Source organism: Carettochelys insculpta, chromosome 4 (genome assembly GCF_033958435.1).
Source record: "Carettochelys insculpta isolate YL-2023 chromosome 4, ASM3395843v1, whole genome shotgun sequence".
In the NCBI taxonomy this organism is placed as follows: Eukaryota; Metazoa; Chordata; order Testudines; family Carettochelyidae; genus Carettochelys; species Carettochelys insculpta.
Window position 1 is genome coordinate 49,708,504 of NC_134140.1, and position 18,987 is coordinate 49,727,490.

Below are 18,987 nucleotides of genomic sequence, written 5' to 3' on the forward strand. Positions count from 1 at the left end.
TTAAAGTCCTGGCCTTTTAAACCTGACACCCAATTCATTTCATTTGGTGACCCCTGGTTCTTACATTAAGGGAACAAATAAATAACTTTTCCTTATTCACTTTTTCCTCACCAGTCATGGTTTTATAGCCCTCTAGCATGGCCCACCTTAGTATCGTTTTTTCTAAGCTGAAAAGTCACTCTCTCGCTCTCTTTTTTTATGGCTCCCGTTTCAACCACCTAATCACTTTGCCATGTCTACACTTGCCCCCTCCTTTCAGAATGGGCCGTTAATGAGGCACTGGCATGAATATGCACTGCCTCCTTAGCATAATGGCAGCCGTCCATGATTCAAAAGTGCCACTTTTGGAACGTACACCACTCGTATAGATGGGGGCCTTTCGAAACAACCCGCTGATTTTGAAAGCCCCTTCTTCCTAAAACCAAATAGGAAATAACCTGGCTACACAGGCAGCGTGCATTCCAAAAGCAGCACTTTTGAATTGTGGGCGGTCGACATTACGCTAACGAGGTGCTGCATATTGATGTCAGCACCATATTAGCATCTTCTGAACTACCTCATTAACATGCCCCCTCCAAAAGGAGGGGGCAAGTGTAGACACGGCCTTTGTATTGCCCTTTTCTGAACCTTTTCAGACACCAATATATCTTTTTTGGGATGAGACGACCACATCTGTACGTAGGTTTCAAGATGGGGCATTCCATGGATTTATATAAAAGCAATAAGATATTGTCTATCTTGTTCTCGATCCCTTTTTAAATGATTCCTAACATTCTGTTTGCTTTTTTGACTACTGCTATACATTGGGTGGATGTTTTCAGAGAACTATCCACAATGACTCCAAGCTCTCTCTCAAGAGGTTATAGCTAAATTAGTCCCCATCATTTTCTATATTAAAACCATATATTTGCATGTTGCAAGAGACATATTTATATTTCCACAGATATCAAGATAAACTAAAACAAACAAGAAAGCCCAGATGTTCTCTTCAGAAATATATCTGAGGTTTTTCAAATACTGCAGCCAAAGTACAGCTAAACTCTAACTCCAAAGTTGGAGTCTGGACCTTGGTGCAAACATTCGTAAAATTTTGGAGGCGATGTGCTGATTGGGTACCATGAGTATCGTATCTCAGGGCTTTTATTTATTACCCTCATACTTATATACAAGAAACAAACCATATGCAATAAGGCTTAGCAGTCTATGTTTTTGGTATCTACAGAATGCTCAAATTATTTGCAGTTAGCTTTCAGTAAAAGACACCTAGGCTGTGGTTACACTACAGCACTCTGTCAACAGAAGTTACTGTCAGAAGCAATTTCCCAACAAAACTTCTGTTGACAGAGCATGGCCACACACAAAATCAAAATCAGGAGAAGGCTCCGCTCTCTCGACAGAGCAGCCAGACTGCCTGGCTGCTCTCTTGCCAAAACAGGCACTCGGAAGCATAGCAGACAGGGCTGCCCATTGTCATAGATTTACTGTCTGTCAAGAAAGGCCCCCTGAGGGCATTATACAGCTTTTTTGTTGACACAATCTGTCAACAGCAGCGTTATGCCTCCAAGCTTTGAGGCATAATGCTGCCAGCGAAAGTGCCGTGTTTTGTTGAGATACTGTCGACAAATCCCATTTTGTGCATGCACGCTCCATGAGTTTTATTCACAAAACTGGGGTTTTGCCAGCAAAACTTGCTAATATAACCATATCCCTAATGTTTTCTCTCTCTCATCTGAGCTCATTTCCTCATCGATATGCTCTCTCACCTAAGATACTATATCTTGTATTACAAATGGCTCCAGTGTTTTTACCAGAACAAATTTGCCTTGGGTTAAATCCATACACATTTGCTTCACTGGGCTGTTTTTCTGTTTGTTTGTTTGAAACAGCTTCCTTCTGTTTTCTCTCAGATGTTTTCCTCTAGAGACCCTGACCACAAGTTTTATACATGCCAGAAATAATACTTTTGTTTTAGGAAATACTCGTAGTTAAGTTGAAAAATGTGCTGTGCTCTGTCCACTGTAATGATCTGGTTATGTTGAGTGTTGCAGTGGTTGATGATATGGTGGTGACAGTGGTTTCCAACCTCTCTATTGGCAGCCTAACAATCCCACAATCCATTTGTATTTGGCAGGGGGCACGGTGAGAAGCGGATGATGGGAAAGAAACTAAATGCCTCCCCCAGCTAACCAGGGTAGGGGAAGGGAGTGTATGCTATATGTGTATATGAATAAAAGAACAAACATTTCATTCCATGGATGTGCCCGAGAGAGATAATCCAAGTTAAACAGCAGACAAAGATTGGAGTCAATTGGGAAAGAGTCTCTCCAGGAGACTTATCACTTGAGTAATTTAAAAATTAGCCTTGATAAAGCACTAGAAAAGTCTGCTTTACAGCACAATCCTCCATCAGCAGAGGAGCTGACCGGCTGACCTAGTGAGTCTCTCCATTTCTAATTTCGAGGACACTATCACATCTCTCTCAGGCCAATGAGGCTTGGGGGACAGCTACTTCCAGAGACCACCCAGCCCTCTCATGCTGTAACCAGAAGCCATGCAGGACTCCCCATGTGCAAAGGCCATCTGAGTGCAGTACCACAATGGCCAGCCCAGCACCAGCCTGGTCTCTCATAACACAAGATTTTTGATACAAGGACTAGAATTCAAGACACAGCAGAAGTTCCAAAACAAAAAGCAGTCAAGTAGCACTTTAAAGACTAGCAAAATGGTTTATTAGGTGAGCTTTCGTGGGACAGACCCACTTCTTCAGACCATAGCCAGACCAGAACAGACTCAATATTTAAGGCACAGAGAACCAAAAACAGTAAGCAAGGAGGACAAGTCAGAAAAAGATAATCCAGGTGAGCAAATCACAGAGTGGAGGGATGGGGGGAAGGTCAAGAATTAGATTGAGCCAACTAATTCTTGACCTTCCCCCCGACCCCTCCACTCTCTGATTTGCTCACCTGGATTATCTTTTTCTGACTTGTCCTCCTTGCTTACTGTTTTTGGTTCTCTGTGCCTTAAATATTGAGTCTGTTCTGGTCTGGCTATGGTCTGAAGAAGTGGGTCTGTCCCACGAAAGCTCACCTAATAAACCATTTTGCTAGTCTTTAAAGTGCTACTTGACTGCTTTTTGTTTTGATAGTGTATAGACTAGCACGGCTTCCTCTCTGTTACTATTCAGAGGTTCCAAGAGTAACTAACTGTATGCTTCAATGCAACTTCCTTGAACCAATGCACTGCTGTGTTGCTTCACAGTTATGATTACTGGATTGCTTGGGCTTACTCCTTAAATTCCTTTCTAGATATCATCATCATATAAAAATGTAACTTACTCTGTTCGAACCGATCACATAAGGCACATCTATCATTTTAAACTGTGTCTCAGGGTTACGTTAATACAAGTTATCCCTTGATCTTGTTACAACACTTGTGCTCCACAGTGTACACGGGATACTAACGTACTACCCAAGCATGGTAAAGCCTTGGATGTGATTTGTTCAAGACTTTTGTCTGGAACTTAGCTGCATCCCTATCAAATTATAAAATGAATTAATGCTGTAACTGGGTTCCCAGCCTGTAGCATAATGGGAAATCTTCTGCTAGTGATCATTTACAATGGTACTTGGGAGGTGAGGGTTGGATCTCATCTCCTTCCTTTCCCTCCTCTGCATGTTTTTCTGTTGTCCTCCACCTCATTCAATGCCACTGTCGCTTCACATCTGTTTCTGCCTTGTGCCTCAGTTGTTCTATGGGCCCATGTAGATTGTACATCATGAGAAGGTTTTACATAATTTTATTTTAAACATTCTTTCCCCTCTGCTGGTTGACTATTTGCCCCAATAATCCCCATCCTCACAGTTTCTTCATTGGAACACACTCTCCCATGCGCTTCCATTCTTGGGCCCCATCCTCTTACCTCCCTTTCTTTTTATTCTTCTGGCTACTTGCCTTCAGACTCCCCCTGACCAATTCTGAGCACGCAACTATTGTGAATCTGACTCAAAATATGAGGAAATTGTCTTAATATCCTGGATTTTGAGAGTTCGTATTTTCTTGCTTTTCTCCACAAACATGAGGCTAGAAAATTTCATTTTAAAAAAGAAAGGTAATATGCAGTTTTCACAGTCACGTGCCTCCAGGAGCTTGGGCTTTGATATAGCAATGCTCCTGACAAAACTGAATAGTAGCAGAGAGGTAGCCATGTTAGTCTGTACTCCAACAAAAAAAGCAACAGAAATGTAGCACTTTAAAGGCTAACAAAATGATTTATTCGGTGTTGAGCTTTTGTGAGACAGACCCACTTCAGATCACTTTAATTTCCAATACTGACAGAATTGTGAGACATGACAGAACAGCTGTCTTTCCTACTACTTGGCTGCAGTATATTATATTTAAACATAAATCAAATTTGGAAACCCCACCCAAAAAGCATAGATATTAAAACAGTAAACAGGGAACCTTATGAGGATTCTCATCAACAGTCCCAGTCTATACTGCAGGAACACCAGTCCTGGGACTTTTCCTTGCAACAAAGCCCACTGCCAGCTTTGTCCACATATCTTTTCTGGAGATACCATCACTGGACCTAGCCAGGTTATTCACAGAATCACGGGCACATTCTCATGTTCCTCAACTAACATCATATATGCCATCATGTGCCAACAATGCCCAGATAGTTTGAAGTCTGTCCAATATACAAAGCATCTTAGACAAAGAGTTAATGGGCACAAAACACACATAAAAACACTCCTGATTCATAAACCTGTTAGTCAGCATTTTAACAGAGTGGGCCATTCTGTTAATGACTTAAGAGTTTGCGTGTTACTGAAGAGAAACTTTCACAACACCCTTCAAAAATGCTGAACTCTTTCATATTCAAATTCAACACATTAACACATGGTTTGAACTGAGACTGGAATCTTCTGGGTCACTATAGGGGCTCATTTGCATACTTGGCTTAATCTAATTCTTGACTCCCCCTGCTTCTGCCCCTCTACTGTCTGATTTGTTCACCTTGATAATTTTTTTTTCTGATTTGTCCACCTTGATTAAAGTTTTTCATTCTCTGTGCCTTAAATATTGAGTCTGTTCTGGTATGGCTATGGTCTGAAGAAGTGGGTCTGTCCCACAAAAGCTCACCAAACAAATTATTTTGTTAGTCTTTAAAGTGCTACTTGACTGCTTTTTTGTTTTGAGGGAACTTCATTGTTGCTTTGTTTTCTTGTATGTTATGTGCTTTTTCCCTTAGCCTCTCTCTGCCTTGTCTAGGCATTATGATCCAGTATAAAGACCATCAGACTGAGTTTCAAGCAACTGAGTTCTATTCCCAGCTCAGGTGTTATCCTGCGGCATGACCTTGGGCCAGCTAGATCCTTCTCTGTGTCTCTATTTCCTCATTTGAAAAATGATCTCTCTTTGTAAAACACCTAGAGATTTACTGCTGAAAAGTGTCATATAGGAGCTAGTTATTATTATTATTATTTAAATAAACATTTTTTAAAACCAAGAAACAGACTTATGGATGAGCCAGACTGACGTACTAAAAACAAAGCTCTATTTTTTCTTCTCTTTCACGTAGTGTTGACCTAGCAGATTGTTGTTGACCCAGTGGATTTATTTATTTATTTATTTATTTAACTATTGCTGGTTTACATTGTGTGGAGGAGGATTGTTTTAATGTACTAAAACAGGAGGAAAAAAAAAGAGAAGTGTGGTGAAAGCTTACAGCTAACTGGGGCCTGCCATATTCCCATGTGACTGTAGCTGTGCACAAATTACAATGAGTATTTCCAGACAAAATTCATGTTGAAAAGGAAAAATAGCAAGAAGGGTAAATTGCAGTGAGGATATCATAGATATTTTATTCTTTCTACAGACGTCAAAAAACAAAATATCCAAGATCTAAGTCTTTGTATACAAATATTTGGAAGTGATCCAGGATCACATAAGGATTTGGGATCACCAGTATATGCCTCTTGGGTTAATAAGCAAGGAAATACATGCAGCTCGAACCTCACATTTCCAATAGAGGTTAAGGCATATCCTCTTGCAGAGTCTGATGAAGCAGACTAACCTCAAATATACAATTGCCATTGGCTTCAAAATGTGCAAAATCAAGAAAGAAGAGTTTTTTCGATTTCAGTTCTCTGGGCTAAATTAGACTGGCCACCTCAGTCTTCTGCTGGCCACCCCAATCTTCTGGTTTAAACCAATCTCTCTCAGTGCTTTGAACAGCCAATAGGGTAATTCAGTTCATGTATGTAGAAATGCTAATTAAAAATTTGTAATATTACTTTAAATAAAGTTACTCAAGTATTTGCAGTAGGCCCTGTATTTCCTTAGATAGCCATGATACTGAAATTAAGGAGGTAAAATAATTTAGTTATTTATAGTAAAATAGGCAAATTTTTAAAAGTGAGCACTGTACTCTCTCCTTCCCCTTTTAAGGAGAGATTAACATCCCTAATAAAATTCATCAACTTGATTTCCAACCTGGAAATCAAAGAAAAGAGGAGGAAGAACAATAGTCAATATTAAAAACTTTGATGGAAGAGAAACTGATCATATTTCAGAGATTGTGTCTAGATCCCAGAGGAATTTGGGTTCCTTGCTTCAAGTGAAACCAACAGAAGTTAGAAGCCTATATAACTCTCAGGATCTGGGTCTTTGAGATCAAAAAATTTAAGGGAGAGGGTAAAATAGCAGTCTGTAGTGCACTCTACTGATTTCCTGATAGGTTATGTGATGTGCTTTACGGCTGAAATGTACCAACAAAAATGTACCAGTTCCAAAACACTGTAGCTTTGTCTACACAAGAGTTCTCTCTTCCAAAATGGTAAAAGTTCAAATGATATCAATCAAATTCCAGTCTGTCAAAAGCATCCAACTACACATGAAGAGCAGATCGAAGGTACGATCTGCCCTTTCGAAAGACCACTTCATTCTTTGGAAAGGGAGCATCCACACACGTCTGGGCACTCCTTCGAAAGAACAGAGCCCAAGGAGCCATTGACGAGGTTGCATGGCTGTCAAGCCCTTCTAGGGCCCACAGCCTGCCGCTTCCTTAAAAGGCCTCTCCCAAACACCCGGGCCTGCATGAGCTGAGGCCTGCCGAGCTGCCACAAGCAACGCAGAGGCCAGCACGCAGCATAATGGAGTCTGACTGCCTGCTCCTGGCTTCAGATGCCAACTTGCTGAACACTGTGCTACAGCTGCTGTGCAGTCTTCACTGCCACACCCCATCTCCTCAGGTGGCCAAGCTGCCCCCTCTCCCCTGGAGCTGTGGAGTCCCCCAGCCTGGATCCTGCTGGCAACCTGCTCCCCCTCCCCCAGATGCCCCGGTGCCTCTGGAGCCACCCCAGCAGCTCAGACTGGTGGGAGGTGCTGGGGCAGTGGGACAATGCCAGATGACTGTGGAACTTCCACGTGAGCAGGCAGACGTTGAAGGAGCTCTGCCACTGGCTCGCCCACCACTCAGACACCAGGACACCTCCATGCAGCCTGCTCTCCCCCTTGAGAAGTGTGTCACAATCACCATATGGAACTTGGCCACCCCGGACAGCTGCTTCTCTGTGGGCATCAGTTCAGAGTGGGCAAGGCCACTGTCAGGGCTGTCCTTATGGAGGTAAGCCAGGCCCCAGGACACACCCCTACCACGGGGAGGGGACTGGAAACTACCCACCACACCTTCACAAGAGCACACATCCTCCACCCCGTGCACGTCGTCTGCGAGATCAAGGTGATGCTCCTCCACAGAGCTGTCTGCATCCGGGACCAGATGCAGCCATAAGGAGATTCACAGCCCTCAGTTTCCCAAACTGTTTCAGTGCCCTGGATGGGACACACATCTGCACTCCGGCCCACAGCGCCAACCAATACATCAACAGAAAGGGCTACTACTTTGTAGTCCTCCAGGCTCTGGTGGATTCCAAAGACCAGTTCATGGACATGTATGTGGGCTGGGCAAGCCAGATACATGATGCCTGTGTGTTCTAGAATTCTGGCCTGTGCCAGTGCATGGAGGCCCAGACCTGCATCCCCCAGCGGGAGCTCCCAGTCACAGATGTCACCTTGCCACTCTGCATGGTGATGGATGCCACCTACCCCCTGCAGCTGTGGCTCACGCAGCTCTATACAAGCCATCTTGACCCCACAGAGGAGGCCTTCAATACCTGCCTCACGTGAGGCTCGCAGTGTGGTTGAGCAGGCCTTTGGCACCTGAAGGGGCAGTGGCACTGCCTCTTCTCACGCTTAGAGGTCAGATTTCAAAATGTGCTGCAGGTGGCAGGCACCTGCTGTTCCCTCCACAACACTGTGAAGGGACAGGGAGATAGGGCAGGAACCACAGGCAGGTAGGGCCTTAGGAGGGCTTTGGCAGGGTCAGGCTGGACACAGCAGTATGCCATGTTCGCCCGCAGCATCCTGCTAATGTGCTACAGGTTGGACATTAGCCGCCCCAGGCCACCCTCTGCCAGGCCATGTTGGCCTCCTCCTGCAGGAGTTGTTGCTCTGCCACCTCGGCCTGGTGGAAACTGGCACCGTCCTCCCCCGACCACTGCTAAGGTCTCCGGCTGTGGACCCAATGTGGTGGTGATGTCGGGGGTGCCTGGTCCTTTTCCACCACCTCTGCGGGGCTCTCTGGGACCACGGAGGGCACGGGACTCTCCTGGCCCTCGGACAGCACAGCTGAAAGGAGAAGAGAGAAGATGGCATTTAATTCCCTGATCATAGCCCTTGGGGCCATCCCCCTGGTAACAACACTCCCCTGGAAGCAACACCCACCCCTCCTAGGGGCACCCCCCCAGCCATGGACACAGGAGGCATGGGGTGCTACGGTTGCGTAGAGGTTCCCTGCCCATGTGCGACAGTCCCCAGATGTGTTCCAGCCCCACCTACCTCTTGCCATAAGTGCAGCTCATGGCGCTGTCCATGGGGGCAGGTGCCGGCTGCCACCAGCGGGTGTCATGGTGTGCCAGGGGGCAATGGCATGCTGAGGGGCCACGGCAAGCTGGGATGCGTCCCAGTCAGGACCACTAGGTATGTGTATGTCCCACTAGCAGTTCTGTCATCCCTGCCCCACTAGCCAGAGAGCGTGCCCCACCAGGGACTTACCAGAGGGTCCTTCGACAGAGTCCAGTGATGCCCAGCTCCTGGTCGCCTGGCTGGATGACCAGGAGGGCACATTGATGACGAGCTCCCCCTTGTTGCTCGACCGCTCCAAGCTCATGTCTAGCCCCTGGCTCTGGCTCATTGGTCCCAGCTCCTCCTGGGCTTCTGCCTCTGGCTGGTCTGCAGCAGTGTCCAGGATGGCAGGCGGCAGGGAGCTGTCCTTGGGCCCCAGGATGGACTGGAGCTCTGATCAGTAGAGGCAGGTTGAGGGACCTGCCCCGATCATCCTGTCTCATACTGGGCCCAGGCGTAGCCCTGCTGGATCTCCTTTACTTTACTCTGGAATTGGTCCAGAGTCTGCTCGGGGTGTCCCCTGGTACTGAGGCCAGGCGTGAGGTGGGCAAAGGCCGCGGCATTGCAGTGCTTCACACCCATCTCCCTCAACACCTCCTCCTGCTTTCGTAGTCTGAGGAGATCTTGGAGCTCCAGCTCTGTCCAGGAGGGGGCTCATTTTTCCCCTGGTTTGTGGCTCCTGTGAGGGCTCTGAGCAGGGGCCTGGGAATCCTGCAGTAGACAGCAGCTGGCCATTCTCTTTTTGCAATTTTGGGGGGTGGGTGCGAGGGCCTGCTGAAAGCAGCTTGCGGCTGTGCTGCTAGCATGATCCCAGCTTCCTGCTACAGGGTTTCTGGGTCCATGCAGCTTTCAAGGCTGCTGGACGCAGATATCATGGAGCCCCACTGCTCTGGGCCAGGGCATCTCCGCACTCCAGCTAGCCAGCACCACAGAGAACTTCTATGTCGAAAGAGCGGGTCATGAAGTGTTTACACATCTTCTTCCGATGGAGAATTTCAAAAGAGGATGCTCTTTCTAATACAGGATCGGGTAAGGTTTGCAAAATCTACACCATGTTCCTTCAACTTCCTTTCAAAAGAATGCACTGTATGTGCAGATACTCTTTGCATTCTTTTGAGAGGGGGCCAGAGATTTCGAATTTATTTGCATGGGTAGACACAGCTTTTATGACCAGCCAAAGAATTTTCTCCATCTTGAAACACCATCCTTTCAGCCATACATAAAGCTCTAAGTGGCAATTTTGAACACAGTGAAAGTCTACATTTTTACAATGTTCACTTATTGTGGTAAAATCTGTAAAAAACTGGCATCTTACTGGGAAAGAGGATTCCACTCAGAATGCACAGCTTTACCAATCTTTATCAAATGTCGCCTCAAGATTTGAAAATAGACTTTTATAGATTAAAGATGTTCTATCAGTAAATAGCATGGCACCAAAAGCAATTCCTATCTTTCACCAGTGCTACATAAATCTGGATAAAGCATTAGAAAAATTTATGGCATGCAATAAATATCAGCTGGAGTTTGTTAGAAACTAACAGGAAATGCTAATAAGATAAAATGTGAGTCTATTTTTCTATTTTGCACTTCATTGAGTCATTCCTATGATTCACTTCTTAACAACCTTCTTATAAATTAAAACAGAGTGAGTGGAAAAGGAAATAAAACCAAAATTTATCCCATGGGTCACCAATACCTGATCTTTCAAAATTAAACTGCTAATATGCATTGTTCATTCGTGGCATGAGACCACATATGTTTTAGTAGATCACATCACTTTTTGTTAGCGTGATCTAGTGTGCTAGCATTAGGACAGACTAGTTATTAAAATAATTTAAACAAAGAACAACTCTGAGTCTCAACAGACCATAGAAAAATAGTCTGGTTTTGCATTATGCCTAATACTGCAGCAAGGACTAGTCACCAACTGATTTAAAGAGTAACACAAATGTTCATACGTATCCTTCTGCAGTTCCTCTCCCCTACTCTATTGCAGCTCTGGGGAATGGTTTCAACTTAAAGAAATATTAAGCTCCATAATTTTCCCAGTGAGTATGGATGTAATGAGTACAATAGTAAATGGATGTAAATGACACGGAGAAGCAAACATGTCTTTGTTGTTTGTCCCCCTTGTAACTGTGGTAACGTTACCACATTGTGTTTTAGAATCCTGAACTAAATGAAAAATGGAGAGAGGATCACCCTATTTGCCAGTATAAGCCAAAACAAAAAAATGGAAGAGAAAGACTTATTATCTTAATATTCTCTGTCACACCACAGTTCTCTTCACCACCTTTTTCATCTTTGGTTCCTGCACTCTCACTCCAAATTGTTTATTCTGATGATGCAAAGCGTACATCTACAATTACCATGGAAGCAGTGGTGGTCGACATTCCAGGGTTCAATTTAGTGCACCCAATGAGGTCACACTAAATCCTACCATCAGGGCTCCACCGTCAACCCCAGTACTTCCCATGACAGGAGAAAGGGAAGTCAAGGGGAGACTTTCTCCCATCATCCCCCTGCTGTGGGTATGGTACGACAAATCAAATTGCAATACGTTGACTTCAGACACTCAATTAAAGTAGCTGGAGTTGCATATCTTAAAATCAATTTTTCACTGTAGTGTAGACCTGCTCAAACACCTTACACTTACGCAACTTTTCTGTCTTAAATACATTATCTCCCCTAGTTCCTTTTCCTCTATTTCCTGCCACTTTACATAGCTGCATACATCATCAGAATCCCTGTGGCGATGATGGATTTTACCTTTAATTATTTATTGCAAAAGCAAAACAACATAAAGCTGTTAAGTTTTAATATTCGTAATATTAAACAATTCATTATTCTCATAGAACCTTACATTCAAGGAACCCTAAACTACCTTAAAAACTCTAACAACATTTCTTAAGGATTATAAAACACATTTTATGGGGGTGGGGAAGGGGTAGCACAGAAGTTAATAGGCTACAGAAACTAAGCCACTCCACACTGGACAGGGAAAGATGGAAGGAAACAGTGAGGGAGGCATCAGACACCAACGGACGCTGAGCCCCATGGTTGTTGTTGATGATGACGATGACAAGTTAAGCAACTTGCCCAAAGCCAGAGAATGGGAAAAAAGCAAGGAATTAGAACCCAAAGTTGAAATGTTAATCTCCTGTGACTATCAATATTTTGTCAGGGATTTTACCCCAGATATTTTTAAGGCTTGTCTCTTATTTTTATTATGTGGTCTTGGTACTTAATAAACCAGTACAACACACCAGCAACCCCTCATGTGCTACAATTCCACATATGTACTTTTTTAAAAAAGTTCCCATGGTGTTATTTGGTGGTCGATCATAAATCTTGCAAAATGAATAAGTAACACCAAATTCTCCATTAACATTAAGAAAGACAGCCATATATAACAAAAACTTCTCAGCAAGAATACTGTCATTTGATCCTTGTAGAAGATTCTTGACTGACACCCAAGTTACTGCCAATCCCTCTTTCTTGCGAAGAGGGATTTGTGCATTTAATAGAAAGGAGAACTGAAAAATATCATTCTGTACAATACATTTGATGGTCTTGCCAGCTCAATTTTACACGTAAACACTTGTTTTTAAAGCAGGATGCTTTTGGATCTGACGCTAGATCCATGAAAACCAAGAGCGTTGTCACAGAACTCAAGCTGCACATCTTATGTGTCATCCCTGAGGATTCTATTGTCCTCTAATTTGGGTGCTTCTCACATTTGGAATAGCAACTTGAACTCCGAAGATATGTACTTACATAAGGACACTTATTATCAAGACAACTGGGGTCATGTACAGAATTCCTCTCCTCTTCGAAAGAGCATTTCCCAATATTCACAGATTATGAAGGGCCAGACAGGGCCAGAGAACATCAAGTGATTCTGCTTTGCTCTGCTGCGTAACGCAGGACGAGTCTTCCGTAAATTATTATTTGTTTGAACTATAACGTGCCTTACAGAAAAACAATCCACCTTGATTTTAAAATTTCCATTGATGGTGAATCCATCACAAACTTTGGTAAACTTTTTCAATGGTGTATTACCCCCTTCCCACCTCCCCCCCACACACACTGTTAAAAAGTTGCATCTTGCTTATAGCCTAAATTTGAATAGCATCCACTTCCAGCCATTGGATTTTATACCTTTGTAAATTAGACTGAAGAGCCCTGTAGTACCACATTTCTGTCCTTCATGCAGATTGTGGCAAGTAGCTCCTTGTGATTCTTCCTGATGAACTAAACAGATTGAGCTCCTTGCATCTATAGCTATAAGGTCTGTCTGACAGAATAGTGAGAGCCAGTAGCTGGCCCACCACTCTGATCACTTCAGCATTCATTAGTACCCCCAGAAAAAGTATGACTGAGGACTGGAGTTCTTAATTAACTGATTGGACTTAAGCCTGAGGAACCGGGGAGCTAATTATCCATTATCATTATTGAGTTTTTGCCACATTTATTTTGTACACTTCTATTTTCTTAAATTAAAAAGTCATTTGGTTCCAAGACAAATGCCTAATACAAGGCAAAGTATATTACATCAACACCCTGTTCCTTATCAGTGAAGGGTTATTTCATCAAGCTAGTTTGTATCTATCCTCCATAAACTCAGGCTGCCTGGTATTAACTATATTACCACCTCTTAATACTTTATTAAACCATGTTGTATCAATAGTTTCATCGTTTTACCTAGTAGCCAAAGTATGACCTAGGTCAACCCATTCACCGTTTTTAAGTGCTGGCACAACATTAGCTGTCTTCCAGTACTCTGGAACTTCCTCACTGTTCCAGGACTTAACTGGAAAACCAACATTTATGGTCCAGCCAACTCTCCGAAAAGCTCTTTCAAAATTAAATTAGGACACAGTACCTCTAGAGCCCTGCTTCTTCATCAGACATCTTATTCTGGTAAAGGAGGAAGATGGGGAGTTTTTTCCTGTTCAAATTGCCTATTATGCACAGGAGCAAGAAGTGGTAAAGAAGAGGACATGTGAAGCAGCATGCCTGAGACATGGTGGAGAGGGATGGCAAGCCAATGGCAGTCATCTCTGCTCCTGGCATCCTAAAATAGCTGGAGCAGAGAGGTTTGCAAGTGAGGAAATATCTGAACCACTGGGAGTCAGTAACTGTACATCATTGTTGCCCTGATTACCTCAGACAGAAATGCATTTCAATAATGGTATTTAACCATTTACTGTGTTTCTAAACATTTCTTTTATATGTAAGAAAAAAAAAAAAAGCAAAACCATGAGACAGCGAACAGATTCTATGATTACCAAGTCAGCAGAACTACTTCACTTGATGTCTATGAAGCTCAGTTAACTATGTATATTTTAGCAAGAAGGAAAAAAACCAAGGTCACGTGGATTAAATTGGTGTTTCATTAATTCTTCATTCTGGCCAAGACCGAGTGACTGCAAAGAAAATGAGCAACTAGTGAGAGTACCTTTCACAGAGGCAATGCATTAACTCCATGCAGTGAGGCAGCTGCCCCACTCCATCTGGAAGGGTTAAAGCAGGCAGGAGCAGCCTGCACAGAGCTCCAGCAAATGAGGAAAAGGCTCCTATGGAGCCAATCAGAGGGTGAGTTGCTGGGGCAACTCTGTTCATAAGGAGCTGCTCACCAAAGCAGTGGGCAGCTGGGTCCTGACCAGAGAGGGTATATGACTGTTGAGAGAAGCATCTGAGGTGGAGCAGTGCTGGACAGGCTTGTGGGAAAAGGAAAACCAAAAAAAACCAAAACAAAACGAGGGTCCCAAGTGCATGATGTAGAAAACGTATCAGCCCTGCAGAACCCTCTTGCCTTACCATGCTGACAAGCCATGATGCTGGTAGTTGGCACACAAGTGTAATGGGAGATTTGAGTCATAAGCCCCTATTTGGCCCTGACTTAGTAGCACTTTTATTTAATTTTTCAAAAACAGTAATGTGCCTCTGATACATAATGTAACTGGCTTTGAGATGGGACAAGTGTTAATATTTTTGGATTTTGTTTTTTTTAAATAATGCCTTAGTATGAGTACACCAAACGAACAAACCGTGTACTTGCTAGCTCCAATTAACTAGAATTAATTTAACTGGGTGAATGGTAGTGGTTTCGCCTAATGAAACAAAAACCAAAACTAAACCAAAACATTTAATTCTAGAACTAACATGGTGACTAATCTGGGGTTTGTAACATTAATATGACTATTTATAAAATAATCACAGACAACTTTTTTAAGCCATTAAAATGGCTCATATTAGTTGGCTGAATTTTTAACATGAATGGCAAGTCCACTCATGCTGATTCATCTTGCAGACTACAGGAAGAGTTAATAGTAATTTAACTGAGTGTCTAGCTAACTACAGCATGCAATATTTTTTTTTTTTTATTAACAACAGCTGTCTAACAATCATAGAATTCACTGGACTTTACCCTCATTTGGATTTATTGTGCTTAAATCCCCTCAATGCCTGGATTTTTCTAAAAATCACCACATGCAAATGGATATTTTAAAAAAGCAGCTATCCAATATTAAAGAATATAAATATTTTCTTGAGTGAATTAAGCTTATTTAACATTAATTCCAAACCCTCAAGCCACTTGGTTGGTGTAATCTCCTCTAGACTCAACTATGCCTGTGTATTTAGGCACAGGATCAAAACTTTGAGGTTATTTGATTTATTTGCCAAAAGTCCACAGATAAAGGACTAGTGACAGGCTGCTAGCTGTACCCTTTACATGGGCTGTTTGGACAGACTTGCCCCTCACCTGCCTTCTGCATTTAATTACAGAAGGCTGTGTCACATCAAATTATCCAATTAACCTATTGTTAGACTTGTCAATCAAGTTATGCTATCAATTAATTGAAAAACAACAATAAGAACACTCTTGCCTCTTAAAATATAATTTTTCTGTGCTTGAATCATATGAAATTTTTCTTAAAATTTGCATCTTTCTACAGATGTTTAAGCAATAATCACGTGGTAGAAAACTGAAGGTAAGAATCAGCAGAAGAAATCAAATTTGTTTTTAATCAAAATGAAATAGGAACACAACAGACACAAAATTAACAGATTTACTATGAAAAGATCAAAATGATTTAACATAGGCCAATGCTGTAGGAGCCTTTTAAAAGATGGTTTTGATTAAACTGCCAAGTCTAAAATTTCTGAATGAATGACATTAAAGACAAAGAAAATTCAAGCTGAATATCCAGAAAATTTCCTAATACTGACCATAAAATGTCTCTTTCGAGAAATAGTGGAAGTGCCATTTGCTTGAGCCTTTTAAAACTAAACTGAGTAATACTTTAGTAAAAATTCAACAAAGGAACATTTTTTAATTGGCAGAGAATGAGTTAATGCAGATGATCCTCATATCTTTTTCAACATTGGCCTTTATGAGATACAAGACACTTGTCAATTAACTGCCAGAGCCAGTTGCCGTTCACTGCTGTGAAAATGGTCTGTGCGTTGAACTAGCCTGTAAAACATTTTGATATCCTTTTGTATTAAAGGCAATATATAAATGTAAAGTTTTTTTCTGATTTGGTTACCTTCATTGTAATATGTCTAATGAGAATATCGTCTGAAAATTAAACTAACATCCTGGTGGTACTGATTTGCATAGTTTAATTCTAGCTTCAAATCCATAAGCAGCAAAGAGATCTTATACAGCGTAAAATGCAATAAATCTTATTTCCAGGAAGGTTAAAACTAACAGGTCTATAAATGAGTTGACTCACACCAGTGCATCAGTTTGATGAAGGACTTTCACGAGCTTACATTTTAGCACCTTTTCCTTCAGCAGAACAGTGGTGCAGAAGTACAGCCAAAGGAAAACAAAATATGGCTTTAAAAAAAAAATAGGGTGTTTTTTTTTCTTCCTACAAATGGATTAGCTGGTTTAGAAATACATTTCCAGGGGCATGGTGTGTGGAGGCAGTGGCTTCTCAATTGGAAACAGATGTGAATAACCCAAGGCTATAAAATTCCTGGAGTTCTTCCAAATTCTAGTGGAGACTATGAGTTTGGAGGTTTGAGACTAACTAATAAGAATATTGTTTTAGTTAAGTTAATTGATGATGGAAGACTTTGGAGGTGGTGGAGGGGTGCAATCTGCCAGTGAATGTACATTATGAAGTTTGCGGGACATTTTGTGCTACAAATCTTTTTCAAAACACTACACTATGAAGGCAAAACAATACAACATGAAAAGTCACTCAGAAGGCCCACTCAGAATGCTCACACACATTTTCACTTGCTTAAGGGGAGTTAGGGTATGTCTATACTTACCGTGCAGTCAATGTTCTGCAACTGATCCTCTGGAGTTCAATTTTGCTGTGTCTGTGAAGATGCAGCAAAATCACTCTCTCTGGGCTCAGCCGGCGACCCTGGTACTCCATGCTACCACATGGAGTAAGGGACATTGGCGTGAGACCAGACCTACACCAAGGAAGAAAGTTAATCCTGACACGTTGATTCTGGGTTCATTAAGTGGCACATACGCATATAGTTAAACACTAAAGAACAGTTAAAAACTTCCGCAAACAAAAACCTTTATACCTTTGTTTGTTATGAGCCTGGGTTTAAACAAACTTCATTATTAGAAACTATCCTTTTGAATATTCTTTAACGAGACAGACGATCTAGCCACATATACCATTAACGTAATGCAGACCATTAAAATAATTTAATGTATTCTAATTTTATCAACAGAACTAAGGGAAAGACTTATTCTTTAGTGAGTAAGAAGACAGTGGATATTTTCATTGTTTTAGACTATTCTGGAGATAAAAATATTTCTCAGGGCTGAGCAAAATTATGTATGTGGCTAAGTAACAATTTTCTGGTAGCTACTTTTCTGCTATTATTGAGAACAGTTTACACCACTTCAGAACAAGAACATTCTAGGTTTGAGTTCCATCCAAGCAGAAAGCCATGAGATGAAATACATCCAGGTGGGTATCCTTGACTCAGTTACTCTCCTGGGTCAAGAGATCCATGAAAGACCAAATGCTGATAGGTAGATTGGATGATATTAATAAGAAATTTTTGGAAACCATAACAGTCAGAGCTATTTGGGTACAATAAGGTGACACGTGCTCTAGCCAATCAAATCTTCCATAGAGCTCAAGATAGCAGCAGGCTGGGAGTAAATGCACAGCGCAAGTGATCAGTCCAATGTAATAGGAAAACATCACATCTTGAATGCTTTCTTTGAGCTATTCTGAAGTGCCATATGTTGCTTTGCCTGGGAGGTAGACAGATTCCAAGTGGGGGGTTCCTCACTGAAGAGAAAATGCTGTTCTCTAGTGAATTGTGTAAGTCTCTCTTGCCTGCTGTCTGCCAATGAATTTTGGGTTCCTGAAGGAACATTGCCAATAAGATATGGTTTTTGATACATCAGTTCTCCAATGCTAACAACTGCTATACAGAGGGGGAATGCATTTCACTTTTCCTTCTTTGTTAATGTAGAATTGACAATTATGTTTACTGATAACATCAGACAGCACGTTACAACAGATTGTTAGAATGCTCTGAAAACTACTTGTGCTCCCTGGAATATCAGAAGATTTTATATGCATTCAAATCTCTCTGTGCATGCAAATGCTTTGTGCTGTGTGACAATCCACAGGCGCTCCCTAGACTAGGAGGGCGGCTTCTGTAATTATTGTCTTGTCAGGTGTGGGGATACACATGGTGAGAACTGGAAAAGATTGCACAGGACAGGTGACACTGGCGAATGGTCATCAATGGCTTATGTCCCAAGAAATAAGAGTGTAAGAGGCTTATTATAACTGCTATTACTATGGTGTGGGGACCAGGACAGAAGGAGTCACACACCATTGTTCACGATCTTTCACCAAGCTAGTGACGCCCTCATGATGGTGGGAATTGTCACTATGGTGCTCATGATGAGTCTCTTTGGTATATCAGTTTGGCCCCCCAGGCTGCAGACCATGAATGTGGAGTCTGGTGAATAGCGTAATATAACTGCAGGACACCATGCACACCAGGAGA

General features: G+C 42.3%; 1 protein-coding gene across 2 annotated transcripts in view; it reads right to left on the reverse strand.

Moving 5' to 3' along the window:
- SCFD2 (sec1 family domain containing 2) overlaps window positions 1-18,987 on the reverse strand; it is a 287,532-nt gene that overhangs the window by 237,015 nt on the left and 31,530 nt on the right. The window lies entirely within an intron of this gene.